Source organism: Lytechinus variegatus, chromosome 6 (genome assembly GCF_018143015.1).
Source record: "Lytechinus variegatus isolate NC3 chromosome 6, Lvar_3.0, whole genome shotgun sequence".
Classification (NCBI taxonomy): domain Eukaryota; kingdom Metazoa; phylum Echinodermata; class Echinoidea; order Temnopleuroida; family Toxopneustidae; genus Lytechinus; species Lytechinus variegatus.
Window position 1 is genome coordinate 4,130,724 of NC_054745.1, and position 17,571 is coordinate 4,148,294.

General features: G+C 36.2%; 1 protein-coding gene across 1 annotated transcript in view; it reads right to left on the reverse strand.

Moving 5' to 3' along the window:
* Positions 1-17,571, reverse strand: part of LOC121416740 (EF-hand calcium-binding domain-containing protein 4B-like) — an 81,949-nt gene that overhangs the window by 23,859 nt on the left and 40,519 nt on the right. The gene's annotated exons all lie outside the window — the stretch shown is intronic.

Here is a 17,571-nt window from a genome sequence, read left to right on the forward strand (position 1 = left end):
CTTCTCGCATTGGGTAAGATACTACGCCAAATTGGCTGGATAAACATTAACCATCGTGCTAGTTGAATGATTTACCTTACATGTTTAAAAAGTATCGTCATATATGTAGATCTAGATCTGGGACATTGAAATCAACTCATCTTTTTGAATTCATGACAATCTTCGCTGAAAACTGAAAATTCTGATGCTAACTAACACTAAAAGTCACATGTGGAACAGTGTATTAACATTGCTTGGAAAAAATACCCGACATTTTACGGAATTCCGTACTTATTTTGCTGATTTCTCAGCAATGACACATTTTTTACCCAGGGCCAATTAGTACAGATTTTTATTTATGCATACAAACATGAACTTGGGTGGTCGTTTAATGGGATTCTGTTCGAACTCAATATGAGATCGTTATCACAACTGGTATTGATCTTTTCTTGTACTTCATTTTAGTCCAGTTTACTTATTTAAGTCATAAAAACTATAGATATAATTTCAAAAAAACCCTCATATGTATAGAATACATGTAGTCCTGAATTCAGGAATAGAAAAGGAGTCTGAAAGAAAACTGCGAAACTTGTAAGGAATGGTCCCTTAACATGTATACCAAATATCATGACATACATAGTTATATCAATGTCATTCAGATTATAACAGACCACCGGAAAACACACGCACAAACACACCCCACCCCTCGCACACCGACATGCTACAATGGATGTTGAAAATTACAAATAACCGTGAAGAGTTTATGGATAGACCATCGATAAGTGATGATAAGGTGCGCATAATTAAGATTGACAGTAGATTGAAAAGGTATTTTTTCTTCATTTTATGTCAGAATTAGGCCTATAATTTATGTTAATTAATACCAGTTAAAGGCAATTAGTTAACAATGATTTGACTAATTAAAATCTAAGCTGTTTAGATAGGGGTTATCTGTGGCCTGTCTCTCTGAATATTTTGAAAATGAACCCCGTAAAAAAATGCACCTAAAAATTATAATTTAACTGTTATTAAAAAAAGTTTAAAGTGAACGGATATATCAACCGTATTCCTTTTCATACACTACCCTAATACACTGCAAAAACTCCGGTGTTGATTTAACACCAGCCCGGAATCTTTATATGTCCATACCATGCAGAGAAGTACTGACACAAAACCAGTTTGGAATCAAACACTGTAAAAAAAATTGGGCAAAATTTTAACCAGCATGAGGGTAATTATGTATCCAACCAATTTGGGGTAGTATTTTACCCAATGCGGGAAGTATATTGTCCAGTAAGGTTAAAAAATAAGCAGAAATTACTTTAGAATGAGCAAAATTTTCATCACACTGTGGATAAATAAAAATGCCCAAAAGAAATGCTCAATGTTGGTTGGATACATAATTACCATCATGGAGCATTTTTACCCAATATTTTTAAGAGTGAACCGATGCCGTTTTAAAACTAATTGGTGTTGTATAAACACTTATCTGGTGTTAGACCGAAAAGAAACTAATGTTATTTAACACTTCTCTGGTGTGGACATATTTAGATTCCGGGCTGGTGTTTAATCAACACTAGAGGTTTTGCAGTGTGTCCACTACAGAGAAATCAAAAGATGATTTTAAAGTCATAGATATAGTGAATGTGTCTGAATGATTTCCCTTTTCTCCCTATCAATTTTTTTTGGGGGACACTATTAATAAATAATTCATATCATGTATTTATATCACATTTCACCCAAGATTCATCCCAATATGCATGTATTTATAAATATGGATTTTATGGATGCTTCATGGGTTGACTCAAGCAGCGTGTTATAGTAATAAATAACTAATGAGTGATCCATCATGGAGTCAGTCAAGCAGCATATCTTGTTGATATATATTTAAGAACTCAATCAAGAAAATGCACCATTACCAGAACTGGGTATAGGATTTAAAAGTTATATACGACATAAAGGAATACAAAAAAATACATTAGGCTCACTGTATACAGAACATTAATGATATATAATCATCATTATACATTAATGATATATTGATCATTATAAAACAATAATTAAGTTCAACGCATGCTATGAAATACTTTCCTAAGATCAGTCGAATAAAATTCACATTTCAAAACCTTAACAATTTCAGACGTGCTTTGCTGGGTTTTTTTTCCAACATAGTCATTCGTGATAGAAAATGAAATATTTAATTGAAACATATATCTATATCAACCTGGGGAAAGGAAACTGAAATTCACGGGACATGAATTATACGACCTGATTCTTACTACTTCAATGTTAAGAGCAAGTCAGAGTCTGATTAGCATAATTGACCTACAAAATCTCGCTGCGGTTCTTATCATAAATAATTCAGGAGTCGTAGATCGTGGCAGAAGCACTGTTTGCAATACTTATACAGAATTGCAAATACAAGGAGATATGGAACGGTTGTTTGTATATTTTGGCCTATACGAGAATATTTCCATACATCTTTTTTAAGTGCCTCTCCTATCACGGTTTCGTAAGGCAATCATACCATGTAGAATAATTACCAAATTGACAGACAACTAATATTTCAAGTTCAAATTCAATCCTGATCAGTCCGAATTAACTCACCACCGAAAACCCACACCCGACTTTTTTTCTTTTGAAATATTCATGCATGTAATACTCGAAAGAAGGGTTCAGGGTTTATTGACTTCCAATGTGGGTTTTGCTCCAGAGCACATGACGGATTCAAGAACACAGTAAATATATTGAAAATGTCCGTCAAATGACAAAGAAAAGCTGGCAAATCTTTGTCGAAAATTGGTGAACCGGTAGAGCAGTTTCGTGCAAAGTTTCGCAGAAATTGCAGATATGTTGCCTGTCGAAAGTCCACACTGCAAAAGACTCCTGGTTGATTTAACACCAGCCCGGAATCTATTATGTCCACACCAGAGAAATGTTAAAAACACCAGTTTCGTTTTGGTCTAACACCAGATAGGTGTTTATACAACGCCAATTAGTATCAAAACAGCATCGGTTTTATTCCAAACTCGTGTTCTTTCAATACTTTTCCGGTGTGGACATATAAAGATTCCGGGTTGGTTTAAATATAAACCGGAGTTTTGGCAGTGCAGGAAGAAACTGCTGTTTTGATTCAAAAGTTTTCGACAAAGACTCCGTGGCCCTTTTTCTTGTAATGGAGGTCGTCTGACAATATATTTCCTATTTTCCTGAATCCGTATATAGCCAAAGCTCCCAGTCGTTTTAGTATAATCAGGACCTGATCATGTTGCTATAGACACTCATAATAGGAGCGTACTCGACGAAGACGACGGAGGGCTTATTTCCTGATATGGGGGGAGTCGTGGTCGAGTTGCTCTTATACCCGTCTTTGATCATAGATTCGAATCCCAGCCAAGGTGCATTTATCTTCAGCAGTAAAACAATCAATAATGTCATGACTGTGCTGTACCTAAGCTAGTTGGAACCCCCGTATGGATAAATGTATTATCGGCACAGCGATGAAAATGGCACCTGGAGCTAGAGACGGGATGATATTATGTGCCTCCGATTAAAGTTTTGATTTAAAAAATGAGGTAGCATTCGTATAGCTCATTATCTATCTCTGCACCCCCGAACTTCCGACCCACTTGAAATATCTGCGTTCGAATTAAATGACCGTCTTTTGAACTTGAAAATGTCCCCCAACGCAATCTGTACATCATGCACTCATTAATATGATAGTTCACGCATTGTCAAGGCAAGAATAATGTAAACCCTATTTTGGGGTTCATTTTAATAACAAATATGGAAAATAATGACGTACATCAGCACGCATCATTTATTGCTTCCTTCCCCATGGGCTTCGTATTGCCATGGCAACCAAGTACCCACAACAGGTCCCATTGCAATAGATCATTGGGAGGCACACGATACCATATGCTCAATAATACCGAGTATGAAAGGCATTGTGATTTGATTAATTCGGTTTATTAAAACGGGATTAATTCATTTCGCGATGGATGTGGAATTTGTAAAGGAATCCTTGAGCATTTTTCCGATTGGAGTTGCCATTCCACCGTTCAACTAGACAATTTTCTCTGTCTCTCACTCATTTCCTCTTTTTCCCTCCCTTTCCCCTCCCGTTATGTTTAACCTAGTCCTTTTTCATTTGCTTCCTAGCTCTCCTACTCTTATTCTTCTCCCTTTTTATTCAATTCATTTTCAATTCATGTCATTCAAAAACAATTACAAGGTAAAACTATATATACAATAAAATAGAAAGTGTAGACAGCCTGGAAGAACATTGTGTTCTTATGAAATGCTGTCACCGAAAATACAAATATTAAAAAAAGAGTAATTTAATAATGAAAATAATAGTCAGTTCTTGTAAAGCGCATAACACATTATGGATAACGTCTATATGCGCTTCCAAAGGACTACTGTAAATGCAAACTTACGGTTTTCTCCAATAGAAGCCATTTCGGGTGACATGATGAGAATGTTAGAAATCATATTGGAATTTTCACTCGCTTGAGCGATTTTTGTCTTCTTCACGCACACGCACACCCACTTTGAAATCCTAAACTCGTTCTCACTCCCTTGTCTCTGTACATTCCTCTCACTCTCTCTCTCTCACTCGTTTTATATCTTCCTTACTCTTACACAATCTGCCCACTCTCAAACGCACACTTCATTATACGCACACGCACACCCTTACATACACACACATTCACTCGAGCGATTTTTCCCCGCGCACACACTCTGGCTTCACTCCATTAAACTCATCCTGGCACCCTCATCTCTCTCTATCCCTCTCTTCTCATGCTATCTCTGTGCATGTTGTTTCCATTTCCCTGTCTCCCCTCCCCCTTTCTCTCCATCTCCCTCTCTGATTGTCTGCCTTTATCACTTCCTCATCAGTTATTCTGTCAGATTCATGCGAGAAGCATGGCTGACCTTTTCTGGACCACGGGTTTTCTAGAAATCGGTGGTTAATGAGCATGATTAAGATTCCCGTTGAATTATTAAACAACGGTTGATCAAAATTGGTGATCGGTCTCTATCACAGCTTCCTCCACCTAGTCTTCGGGCACAGACCCTGATTGCTTTTTATCAACATCTGGGTCTATATTCAAGACTAACGCAAAACAATATTGCCGTTTCAACGAATCAGAGAGGGAATTTTTGTAAACAAGACATTTTGAGAGACATTTAGTTGTAAATCAAGAATTTCCTTCGAGTAAAAGGTTTGCACAGCAACCAACAACACTGTAAAAACTGTGGTGTTAAAACTGACACCAGTTGGTGTTAATAGAGGACCACACCCTGAGGTGTTAAAATAACACCTATAGGTGTAAAACTAACACCACCAACTTAACACCGGTGTAAAATAACTGGTGTGGTCCTCTATGTACACCGGTTAACACCACACATTGCCGTTAAAGGGGAAGTTCACCCTGACAAAAAGTTTATTGTAAAAATAGCAGAAAAAATAATAAAAAGAAATGACGAAGGTTTGAGAAAAATTCATCAAATAATTAAAAAGTTATTAGAATTTCAATTATTTGATTTGTGACGTCATATGCGAGCAGCATTCCTACATAGCGAATGGTAAAAAATCAATGAAATGTCATTTTCTCAGAAAATTGAAAATGGTTTTTACTGTACCTTTTGTATATCAATAGACAAATCATTTCACACCCGATCATGAATAGAAAACAAAATTAAGTCATCAGCAACCATATAAAATTTGAAATTCATGCATTTTATATTACATAACACGTGGGGCAGCTGCTCGTTTATGACGTCACAAATCCAAAACTTTGAACTCTAATAACTTTCTTATTCTTTATCGGATTTTCCTCAAACCTTCACCAATATCTTTTACTATTTTTTCTGCTATTTTTACAACAAAGTTTTCTTCAGGGTGAACTTCCCCTTTAACCATCTTAGCCCTAGAGGATATCTATTGCTTTCGAGATTTTTTTTCTTTATATTTTGGACATATGCTTGCTCTTAACATTGAGGACTATATTTTCTTAAAAAGACAGGGCTATGAAAAAAAGATACGATGGATGAGAATAGCTCTGTTTATTCATTTATATCATTTTTATTTTGGGGGAGCTAATAATTGAAATTATGCTGGCTTGTACAACACGATGAATTCCACCCTCTTTGCTGCAGCGGAAATCCCATCGGAATCTAGATAAAGAAGCACTTTCGTTGAGACGGCAAAGATTGGTGGTATAAATAAAAGGATATACTCTAGTCTTAGTTGAAAGTTGTCATGGAAACGACAATTATGGAAATCCAGTCTGGCTGAGCGTCTGCGATAGCTTTAGCATACCCCCGAGGTGGTTGTAAAATACACAAGTGAAATTTCAAATTTAAAATGTATAATCTTTTGTCTACATTTGGTGTCTACTTTCTTTATGAGAGCGCGATATACTTGCCCCCCCCCCCTCCCTCCTTTCTTTATCAGTCAGTATTTCTATCTCGTCATTATAATATTTTCCATGCTATACCGGGGTGCTATATTTTTACCGGTATTCTCAAAGCATCGGTTGATTTAGCGGAGGGACCAAAGCAGGCAACGTCAACATCTATTATACATTTAGTTTAAAATATTTTCTATGTTATACATTCATACATTCATTGCTTTCTTTAAAATTCTTTGTATCCAAAGGACATTGTGCAAATATCCTGTAGAAAAATTATGACACTGATGGATTTCCATAGAGTTGAGATTGATTTGATCAATCGTAACTCTTTCTAAGATGGGACCCAGATTACAGTGATTAAGTTTGCACTCTCCTCCCCGGCCACAAACTACAAAAATACATTTCTGTAATGATCTCTGTCATGTCATGTTTGTCAGTGTATTTGATAATTTTTGAATGCGTTTATGAAACGCCAACTTATAAAAAGAACAATTGATACATACATGTAGATCTAAACACGCGGGGCACTCCTCTTCTCTTCCATAAATGCATATTAGCTCAATATCATCTCAAGGCTTTTTTCTACGAGTGAACATATTCACCCATTCGTGATATCTTGATGTTCTGGAGGACATGAACCTTTTCTGTAGAAAGAGAGAAATGTAAATTTTCGACCCCAGCGAATGATATGTTGACTCTTCAATGGGTGACGGCAAGAACCTGTATTTTGCTTTTACATTTTCAAAGAGAGAGATAGAGCGCTGGTCGCATTTCAATCTCCTTCCCTTTTCCATTAATCCTCCCCCTTTAGCTACGGGTCTCTGATGGCTGTTATATCCACAAGGGGCAACAGGGGAGGGGGCATTATGACAAGGAGCAAGACGATCGAACGGTGGCGCTATTTTTTATTATTACTTTAAAAAAAATTATGGGAAGTATGGAGTTACACAGCCCAGATCCCTTGTGTAAATACCTTCTTCATCTTTTTCTTCTTTTCTCCCTTCGAGTATATAGTTTAAAATCACAGGGGGTCGCCCCCCTGCCATCCCCCGTGGCGCCTCGTTTGACTTCCGTTGGTATCTCTAGTGATTCGAATATCCCTCTTCTCAGTTTCGCAATCTCATAACATTTCCAGAAAGCCCAGACAAATCGAGATGGACCAAGTTAGAAGCATGGTGTAATTGGAAGTGACGGGCAAATGGGAGCATTCGAGGTGAATCTATATCAACTCTGATCATCGTCTCCCTATGTTCTGTATGTTCGATATTTTCTGTCAGCTGCGTAGCAAGGCTACATTAAACATATTCTATAGCATATAAATATGTAAACAGTGGCGTAATAAGCTAAAAAAAAAAGTAAAATGAGGGTGCTCGATATGGTGTATCGCTTAATTTGATAAGACAAATTAAACGAGCGAGCGAAAATTTCGATATTTTTTATTACAAAGATCCATGTTCGTGATAGATTTTGACAAATATTCAGAAAATATTATTTTATTTCACCCGCTATTCCTTTCTCTTTTTTTAATTTTCTCTTTTTTTCTTGGTCGTGAAAAAATGCCCCCACCTGTATGCCCATGCTTTTCAAGCCAAATCTAAAACAAAGCATCGTGAAACCATAAAACGGTAAGGAAATATACATAATTCGACATACCTTTCAAATCGCCAATAACAATTAGGAATTTATTTGAAATTATGACACAAATTTAACATTCCTTTATTTTTACGTTTTTATCACTGTCGGCATTCATTTATTTTGTTTTCTCTTTAATTCAAACCGCAAAATGGACTTTTATAGTTTGAGCGTGTACGAAATATCTTTGATCGTCATAGTTGAAAGACATCGTGAAACTGAATTAAAATAATTATGTCAATAGTGGTTACCATTTCCCTAAAATCTTTTTTTCGCCAAATATTAGTATCTCCTTAAATTCTTTGATATCAGATAAATCTGTTGAAATATCCCAAACGATATTGATCTAAATGAACTCTGACGCTGACGTCTCGTCACAAATGAGAAAATAATCTACATACATCTTGATCAGAAAAGCAATTTTCAACATGAAACGTTTCCACAATTTATTTTGCCTCCTCCTCGTGATGTCATCTATGTAGAGAAAAAGAATCATTCGAGGTGGATTTAGCAATACATTTCATCCCTGAGTAGAAAAAACAAATTTTTGTAAAATTTGCTTTCATCATGGTAGCATTTGGTACAGCGGTTATGTCTCTCGCCCTGTAATAAGAAAGTCGTGTGCTCGAATCCCACTGCGGCCTGGCGTCCTTTGTCAATCCACACGCTCTCACTCTCAACCCATGTGTTGAGAGTGGTACCCGGTATGCCACGCAACTCAGTCCAGGATCCGATGACCGGGGTAATGATTTATATCTCAAAAGCGTTTAGAGACGCCTTTCCGATGTATTAAGACCTATATAATAACGGAATGTTATTATTATCGTTAATAATTTATTTCTGGGTATGAAAATAATTATAAAAAAAACACCCTACCATTCACAATATTGTTCATTAAGGCCACCTAATGGACGTTTCGTAAAACGAAAAACCAGCAGACAGAACATAATGTTGATAATACATAATAGTCATATCAAGAAATATACAGCGAGACACGTTTTTAAAAGATTCATTCATTTTCCAAATCTTTCACAAGAGAGGTGAATATAGTTTAAAGCGAATGCACGTGATTGTAGCAGAAATCATTAATGTTCAATGTTTATTGAATGAGCACATCGTAAACTTACACTATTAATATGATTAAAGCAGCATCTAAAATATATATATATATTACTGTAAAGTTACCCCAAAAGAATGATATAGTAGGATTCAGGCTATGGATTAATCAAACGGCAAAGTTTAGAATACTTGTCATTGGAATTATAAAAATGAATTATCATCAGAAAAATCAGGAAAGGAAGTTTGTCTCGACTTGTTCTTGTCTTGCTATTGACATTCCCTTTATTCTCAAAATTATTAGCAGACATCGCGTGACATCTAAATGAGTAAGTAGTTTACAAGGCGAAAATCTTTAATGCGAGAAATTAAAGTATGGACAATTCATCTCCTCATTCGAGACTGGGAAACTAATCTTTTATCTCCATTTCATGAGTAGTCCGTCATCAAGTAAAATCAAATGAAAGAAGTCATTAATCAAATACATTTATGAAACTTAGTAAAGCATAAGGGCTTTATTCCTCGAAAGATGTTATTTAGGACCTGTTATTAACTAATTTTAATAACATAGTAATTGTCCAAGATTACTACAGCTGATGTGCAAGTTGGGTGGGGACAGCAGGGAGGGGGCGGACATACTTCCTCAACATAGACCGATGCACACACACACAACAAACGCAAGCAATTAGAATTCGATTTAGCCAGATTGCCTTTTTCATTTATCGTATGAATCTCGGGCCTATTCGATCCTGTTTTACGTGAATATTTAGTTAAAAAATCCTAAATATACTTGAGATGTTGTATCACGAAATTAGTTCATCAGGATCATGAGACCGATAAACATGGACTGCTTTATAATTGGCGCCAATTTCGTCATTCGCCAGTAGTTTATCATTCGCCTTTTGCAGAAGATGACGGCAACACGTCGAGACTGTCAAAAAAAAATTTCAAACTACTGAATGTGTTTTTCAGAAGTTCATGAATATTTATTTAATTCAGGTTTTTTTTTTGCTCGCATAATTTTCAAATACACGAAATTTTGTTATCTCAGTCCCACATAATTTTCCCTGCTATCCACACTTATTGTGATCAGGGCAATACTGAGATACATAGATACGTATCAGTATTAATCATGTTGGCGTAACTATTTTCAATTGGTAATCTCACTGGCCAGTATCGAATTATAATTAAAATGTTTGGGCTTCGATATCGCCCCCCCCCGCAGACCCTGACTATAAATGAAAAAATACGTACACAGAACCGCTGCTGTTGGTTTTTTTTAATAGAATGTTGATTATTATTAACCTTATAGTAGTCGTTTAACATGTTTAAAGTGTTTGCAATCTTAAACAACACTTGATTTTCAATATTTTATTCCTCAATAAAGTAATCATTGTTGTTTAAACTGTTATACATCTACTGTAAGGTTCATATTGTTTACAGCGTTGCATGAAATTTCAAACAGCGTTTTTCCTGTGTAGATTTGACATAAGTCCATAGGCGAACCAATGTGGTCTGTTCTTAATGAATTATTGGTAACGTTGATGCTAAAAAAGAAACTTCCACGGGGAGCGGAGAATGCAAAATGCATTTTTTGTAGATGATCAGCTTGATGAAACAAAGTAACAGTCATGTGTAAAGTCATTAGCTATCTAACGATGACTTTTATTTGCTTTCAATAACGGAAAATCTAAGCGACTATATTGGTTTCGTGAAATTGCAGTTACTAACATTTTTTATGATCATTACACGGGGAAGCGGCGCAATGATCAAAGTGACATTATCATGTGTAAATTCATTATTTCATTAATTATATTATTAGAAAATATTTACTTACAATAATGGAATATCTAAGCGATTGTTTTGGCAAGTTGTTTTGAATTTTTAATAATGCTTTCTTTATCAAATGATCATTACATGAGGCAGCGTCGCAATATTTAAAATGTTTTCATGTGTAAATTCAATACTTTGCTAATAATGAAAAGAGTTGCTTTTAATAACACTAGTTTCTTAAAACTGCAGTTGTTTTCTATCTTTAATGATCGTTACACAAGGCAGCGGCGCAATAATTAAAAAGTTGTGCAGCTGCTTTCTCTATTCGATGGCCGTCCGTTTAATAAGTCGTTCTGCCCGAGGCTCCCTATTTTTCTTATCCAATTAGATTCTTTATGAAGGGTCTACGAACTCCCTTTCTCCATCTAGAACCACTTTCATGAAAGGCAATGAGAGCATATATAGGTATCGCCATAGAAATCTTTCAGATTAGAGCACAAAGCTGGATTTACATCTTTAAAGGACAAGTCCACCCCAAACAAAATGTTGATTTGAATAAAAAGAGAAAAATCCAACAAACATAACACTGAAAATTTCATCAAAAATTGGATGTAGAATAAGAAGGTTATGACATTTTTAAGTTTCGCTTAATTTCACAAAACAGTTATATGCACATCCTGGCTGTTATGCAAATAATAATAATGTACTTATATAGCGCATAATATTGGTGATCTCTATGCGCTTAACAAATGATGACACTATGACATCATCCACTCACTATTTCTTTTGTATTTTATTGTATGAAATATGAAAGATTCTAATTTTCACCTCATTTTCAAGTGATACGATTAATTATAATAATAATAATAATATTCCGCATTTATATAGCGCTAAATACATCGGAACGACGTCTCTAAGCGCTTTACAGACATTATTACCCCGGTCATCGGATCGTTGCATGCCCGCAAACAATGTATGCACCTTATCCACTCCCTGGAGAGCATTCCAACAAGAGTTCCAATACTCAATTGCTTGGTATACTACATATAGGCTTTCACATCCTACCGGGTACCCATTTAACACCTGGGTCGAGAGTGGCAAAGTGTGGATTAACGCCTTGCCAAAGGACGCTAGGCCATGGTGGGATTCGAACACATGACCCTCTGATTACAAGGCGAGAGTCAGAACCGCTACACCACGGCGCTTCCTCCCTAAACAAAAAGAACAAAAGAAATAGTGAGTAATGGACATCATCGACTGACTCGCCTAGTTGTGCATATAACTGTTTTGTGAAAAATAAGCGAAACTTTAAAATATCATAACTTTCTTATTATACATCCGCTTTTGATGAAATTTTCAGCACTATGCTAGTTTGATTTTTCTTTATTTATTCAAGTCAACAATTCCCTGGGGTTGACTTGATCTTTAAAGGGTTAAACTACCCGGGGCTTAAAATATTTATATCAAAATAAATGGAATAAGATTTACGGATAAAACGATGAAGATTTCAAAAACGATTGTATAGCAATTAACAGAGATATTGGATTTTAATATTTGGTGATCGAACACAATAATAATATGCACGCCGGCATGAATATTCAGTATGTGGGTTGATGATGTCACGTTACTCAAGCATAAAATGTGCTACCTTCGCGGTCAAACTCCAATTGGTCCAGACAAAAAAGTGGTGACAAAAATTTAAAACATCTCGATATTAGTTAACTTTATAACTTATAATTGTTACAGTATCAAGAAGAATATTCTATTGAGACACATTTTTTGTATTCACAATGAACCTTCACTGGCGATTGATTGCTGGTTCGGGGTGGCAAGTCATTTTTCACCAAATCTTTGTTTATATCACCGAGGCTACACTCTGAACAATATATCACCGATGCTACAATCTGAACAGAGACCGCCACATGGCAACACTATACAGTTGGTTTGCCTGTATATAAGTGGTCGCGGGTCGTCGAGCAAAGTGCTTAGCGTAAGACTTCTCAAGTACCCCCGCCCACCCTTCCATTTCTTCCAGGGCAGGTTCCAGAAGACGGCATGAGAGTGCTCCTGAACTTACCCAACCTTGGTGTTATCCATCCGACTGAATTAAGGTGAAACCCAATATCTGCCACAGGTCATCTCGAAAGCCCTGGCAATGGATACCTAATTGATACCGTCCTATCAGCCCAGAGGCACGAGGGTGACCATCAGCTTTTCAAGCCTATTAAATCTTCCTTCGCTCTTTGACCCTTTTACACTAAAAAAATGCTTTGGCTAGAATTTTACGACGATGATAATAGTAAACAGTTTTCATACACACTGTAAAAACTGTGTTGATTTAACACCAGCCCGGAATCTATATTTTATGTTCACATCAAATAACTTTTGAAACAACACCAGTTTCGAATTAAACCGATGCTGTTTTAAAACTAATTGGTGTTGTTTAACTCTTTTCTGGTGTGGAAATATATAGATTCCAGACTAGTGTTAAATCAACACCGGAGTTTTTACAGTGTACCTTCACCCGAACACGAATCATTAATTTATGGTAGGTGACCCTTTTTGTGTGTTTTTGTGGCGTTTTGTTCATAAATCTTTCAAACGTGGCCATATTTCTTTAATTATCATTTATAAGTGGGAGGTAGATACATGCACTGAAAAAAACACCGGTGTTAATTCAACACCAGCCGGGAATCTATACCCCACCAGACAAGTGTTAAACAAATTGATTTTGGTGTAACATAGGTGTTTATACAACACCACTCAGTATTAAACAGGTTAAACATGTTAAACAATATCGATTTGATGCCAAACTGGTGTTGTTTCAATACTTCTCTGGTGTGGTCATAATATAGATTTCGGGCTGGTGTTAAATTAACAACGGCGTTTTTGAAGTATTTACTGTCCACTTTCTTAAATCATGTAACATAGGAGAAACAGTGTCCTCGATAGGATGACACGACATTTGCACCTGCGACAGTTGCTCCAGTCTTAATATCTCAGACGGCATAGGTATAGAGTTAGGATTGTAAAAGAGTTTTTGGTTCAGAAGGATATAGATTAGGATATTTTCTCCTTTTTTCTCTCTGGAGGCTACAAAACTTCTTCAAACTGATATATTTGGTTGTACATGTATACATTGCACTGCTATTTTCAACATCAGCATTTTCATGTATTTTTTCGTATATACTTTTCTCATGGAGTTAACCTTTTCTTTACCATCAGAGCTAGATTTTCAAAGTATTCTGCCACTAAATATGCTAAATATGAGAATCTACTGGGTAGAAAATTCTCCATGTATGAAAATATCAGCTCACGTTCATTTTCCCGGACCATAATGAGAAATCTTGCATTTTTTTCTTAGAAAGCCGTCTCGTTTATCCATTAATTGTTTTCTTGCAATTTTCAGTATTGTTCTTCCATTCACGTTTACCCGCTAGTAACGCATAAAATAAACTACTGCTATCTACTACTGCCATACATCTGCAGTCTGTGATGGTACTATCACCGTCATTAAAGGTATTATTTAACTCTGTGAGCAGCCGATTTAAAATATTCTCAAACCAAGATTAAACGTGTGTACATGAACAAGTATTAGAACCAAAAATCCATGAAAAACGACAATTATTGAGACTGAAAAGCTAAAACTACGAGGCAAAACCCAATTATGTAATAAGGTGTCTTAAAGACACTTAAATTGAACACATATGTGTATGGGATGAAATTAAGATGGTGTTTCCGGTCACCTTATATTTCACTTATTTGAAGCACTAAATAATGATTTTCGGACGCTATCTTTTTTTGTAACATATCACACACACAGGTGGCAAAAGTGACGTTCTAGCTCAGATTTTTAAAAAGTCAAATCAATGTTAGACAATCACTTTAATGCACTTTGTGCTCTTGGCTTTAGAGGACGGGGAGAGGGGTGGCCACCCCTTCAACCTTGATCACGACAAGGAAGAAGAAAATGGAAGGGGGTTAGGAAGGTAGAGGTAACAGGAAAGAGATAGCTTGCATGGTCAGGTTTATAGACTTTAATTTTATAATTGTATTGTTTCGTATTCTTTGTATTTTTGAACTGTTCTTTTTTGTGTACAGGCGTATCCCGCCACAAGCCTTTGGGTCTACGATCTTACGCCTTCTTCTATTAAAATAAAATGTACATATTCACCCTCGACCCTCGGTCGATGTTGCGTTTCCCATCTGCGTAGGTACGGATATTGAAGCCTTCTGTGCATGCATTCGCAAAATGCATACTGGGGGAGCTTGGAGAAGAAGATCCAAAAGAGTGTCAGGGCCAGGCACAGCCTTGCTTCACGCCACTGCTCACAGGAACTGAGGAAAGGGTACCAGGTGTTCCAGCGTTGTAGCAAACTGTGCTCATGGAATGATATACCAGGGAACAGTCTTGGGGGAAACTATCTTCTGCAGAAGGCTAAATAGTGCACTCATACTGACATAGTCAATGGCTCTTGTCAGGACAAAACTTCCAATGATAGGTTTTAAGGAAGGTAATAACTATTTTTCTGAAAAGTACGGATAAATCACATTTTTATTCAATAAAAGAAGTCCTTTCACTTGAAAAGTAGGATTGGACTTAAACAAAAATTAAAACTTCCGAAATAGATCAAAGCGAAACCTTGAATGGTTTCATTCTAAAGTGAGCGGTTAATGACGAAGTCTATCAATCATCTGACCATCTTAGACATGACTTGACCTCGAGCTAAGAATTGAGTGATTAAAAGAAATGAATCATTCTTACTGAAATTCCCCTTCATGATCTCCTACACATAATAGTAACCTCTTCAGGACAGCGTGTACACTGTAAGAGATTACTTCTTCAAGGTTAAACAGTCACAGGAAGTATATATATATTTTTAATACGGCGTTTAGCGGCCATCTTGAACATGTTAGATTTGATCTGAAGATGATCTAATATTGCAAAATTATTAACGGAAATTGATTCAACTTACCAAATAACTCACGGAAAGGGGTGTTATTCATGATTCTGAGACAAAGGGTTCAGAAGTTATTTTTTCAAATTGGCATCGTCTGGCGGCCATCTTGGATTTGACGTGAAGATGACATTATATAATTATTCACCCTCTAAAAGAATATTGGACAAATTGATCCATGAGGGTATGTGTCCAACCAACATTAAGAATTTCTTTTGGGCATTTTTACTTATCAAGTGTGATGAGAATTTTGCCCATTCTAAAGTAATTGATGCTAATTTGCCAACCTTACTGGACAATATGCTTCCAGCATTGGGTAAAATACTGCCCAAAATTGGTTGGACATAGAATTACCTTCGTGTTTGGTCAAAATTTTACCCATTTTTTTACAGTGTATATTCTTTACGTCAAACTGATTTTGTATCAGTTCATGTTTACAGAAATGAAGAGATTTGTAACATGGATGAAAATAAATGATTAAATGCAATGCAAATGAAATTATTTTTAAAGTTTAATCAACATGTTGACTGGCTTCAACAGAGATCGCTTAATATCTACACTCTAAAAATAGTTGGGGCGAAATGCCCCACTTCAACCAACCCTGGGCAACATACTGTCCGCACAACTTTTGGTTAAAATCTGTCCAAATTGGGTAATAAAAACTAAATAATTGGGTAATAAATTTGCTCAATTTGATAACAATCGCCCAGAATATATATATATAATTCAAAAAGAAATAAAAACTCTTTGATGAAAAGTATAGGGCGAAAATTCGTGAAATACCTTTCATCACGGAATTTGTATTTCTTTTTTAATTGTTTATTGGACCAACTCCGAGCAGAACATTCCACTTTGTTTATATATATATATTATTAGTATTATTATTACCAATATGCATTACCCAACATAGTGGACAGTATGTTGCCAAAATTTTAAGTAAGATTTTGTGCTTTAATTCTCGAGGGTCGGGATCCTTGACTTTTTACTACTTGTACAATTAAGGCAGCTGTCTGGCGTCTGAAGATATCACTTAATTGCTGGTTAGTCACCAATATCACTGCGATCGATATCGATTTTTTCCCCTTTTTTCATACAGGTAATAACCATGCCATTGGCAGACTGGAGTGAACAACACCTGTCTTGATAAATGGCCCGGTGCTCCAGTGGAAATCTATAGACGGGTGAATTCGGGCTCTGAAAGAGTGCAGTTAATTTAATTAAGCAATTGTGACCCAAGGTAAATTCGTCAATTAAATGGAGCATCTATCCATCGGCTAGTATTGGGTAGGAGTCGGAGAGGGCAGATGATAGAGGTAGAGAAAGAGCGGGTGGATAGAGCACTTGGTACACTGCAAAAACTCCGGTGTTGATTTAACACCAGCCCGGAATCTATATATATATATATGTCCACACCAGAGAAGTATTGAAACAACACCAGTTTGGAATCAAACCAATACTGTTTTAATAAACTGGTGTTATATGAACACCTATCTGGTGCTAGACTAAAACGAAACTGGTGTTGGTTAACACTTCTCTGGTGTGGACATATGTAGATTCCGGGCTTCATTTTTCTCCTTTTCTCATGATTTGTGACGTAAGATTTTTTTCCAGACCTATGGAATATAATTGGTCTCCATGTAGCCCCTTTTTCCCTTTTGGCTGATATTACTCAAGCATTTCTTTTGCTTTTATAGTTTGCCACTGCATTTGTTTTTCACTACTTTGTCTTATCCTTAAATTGTATTCATAGA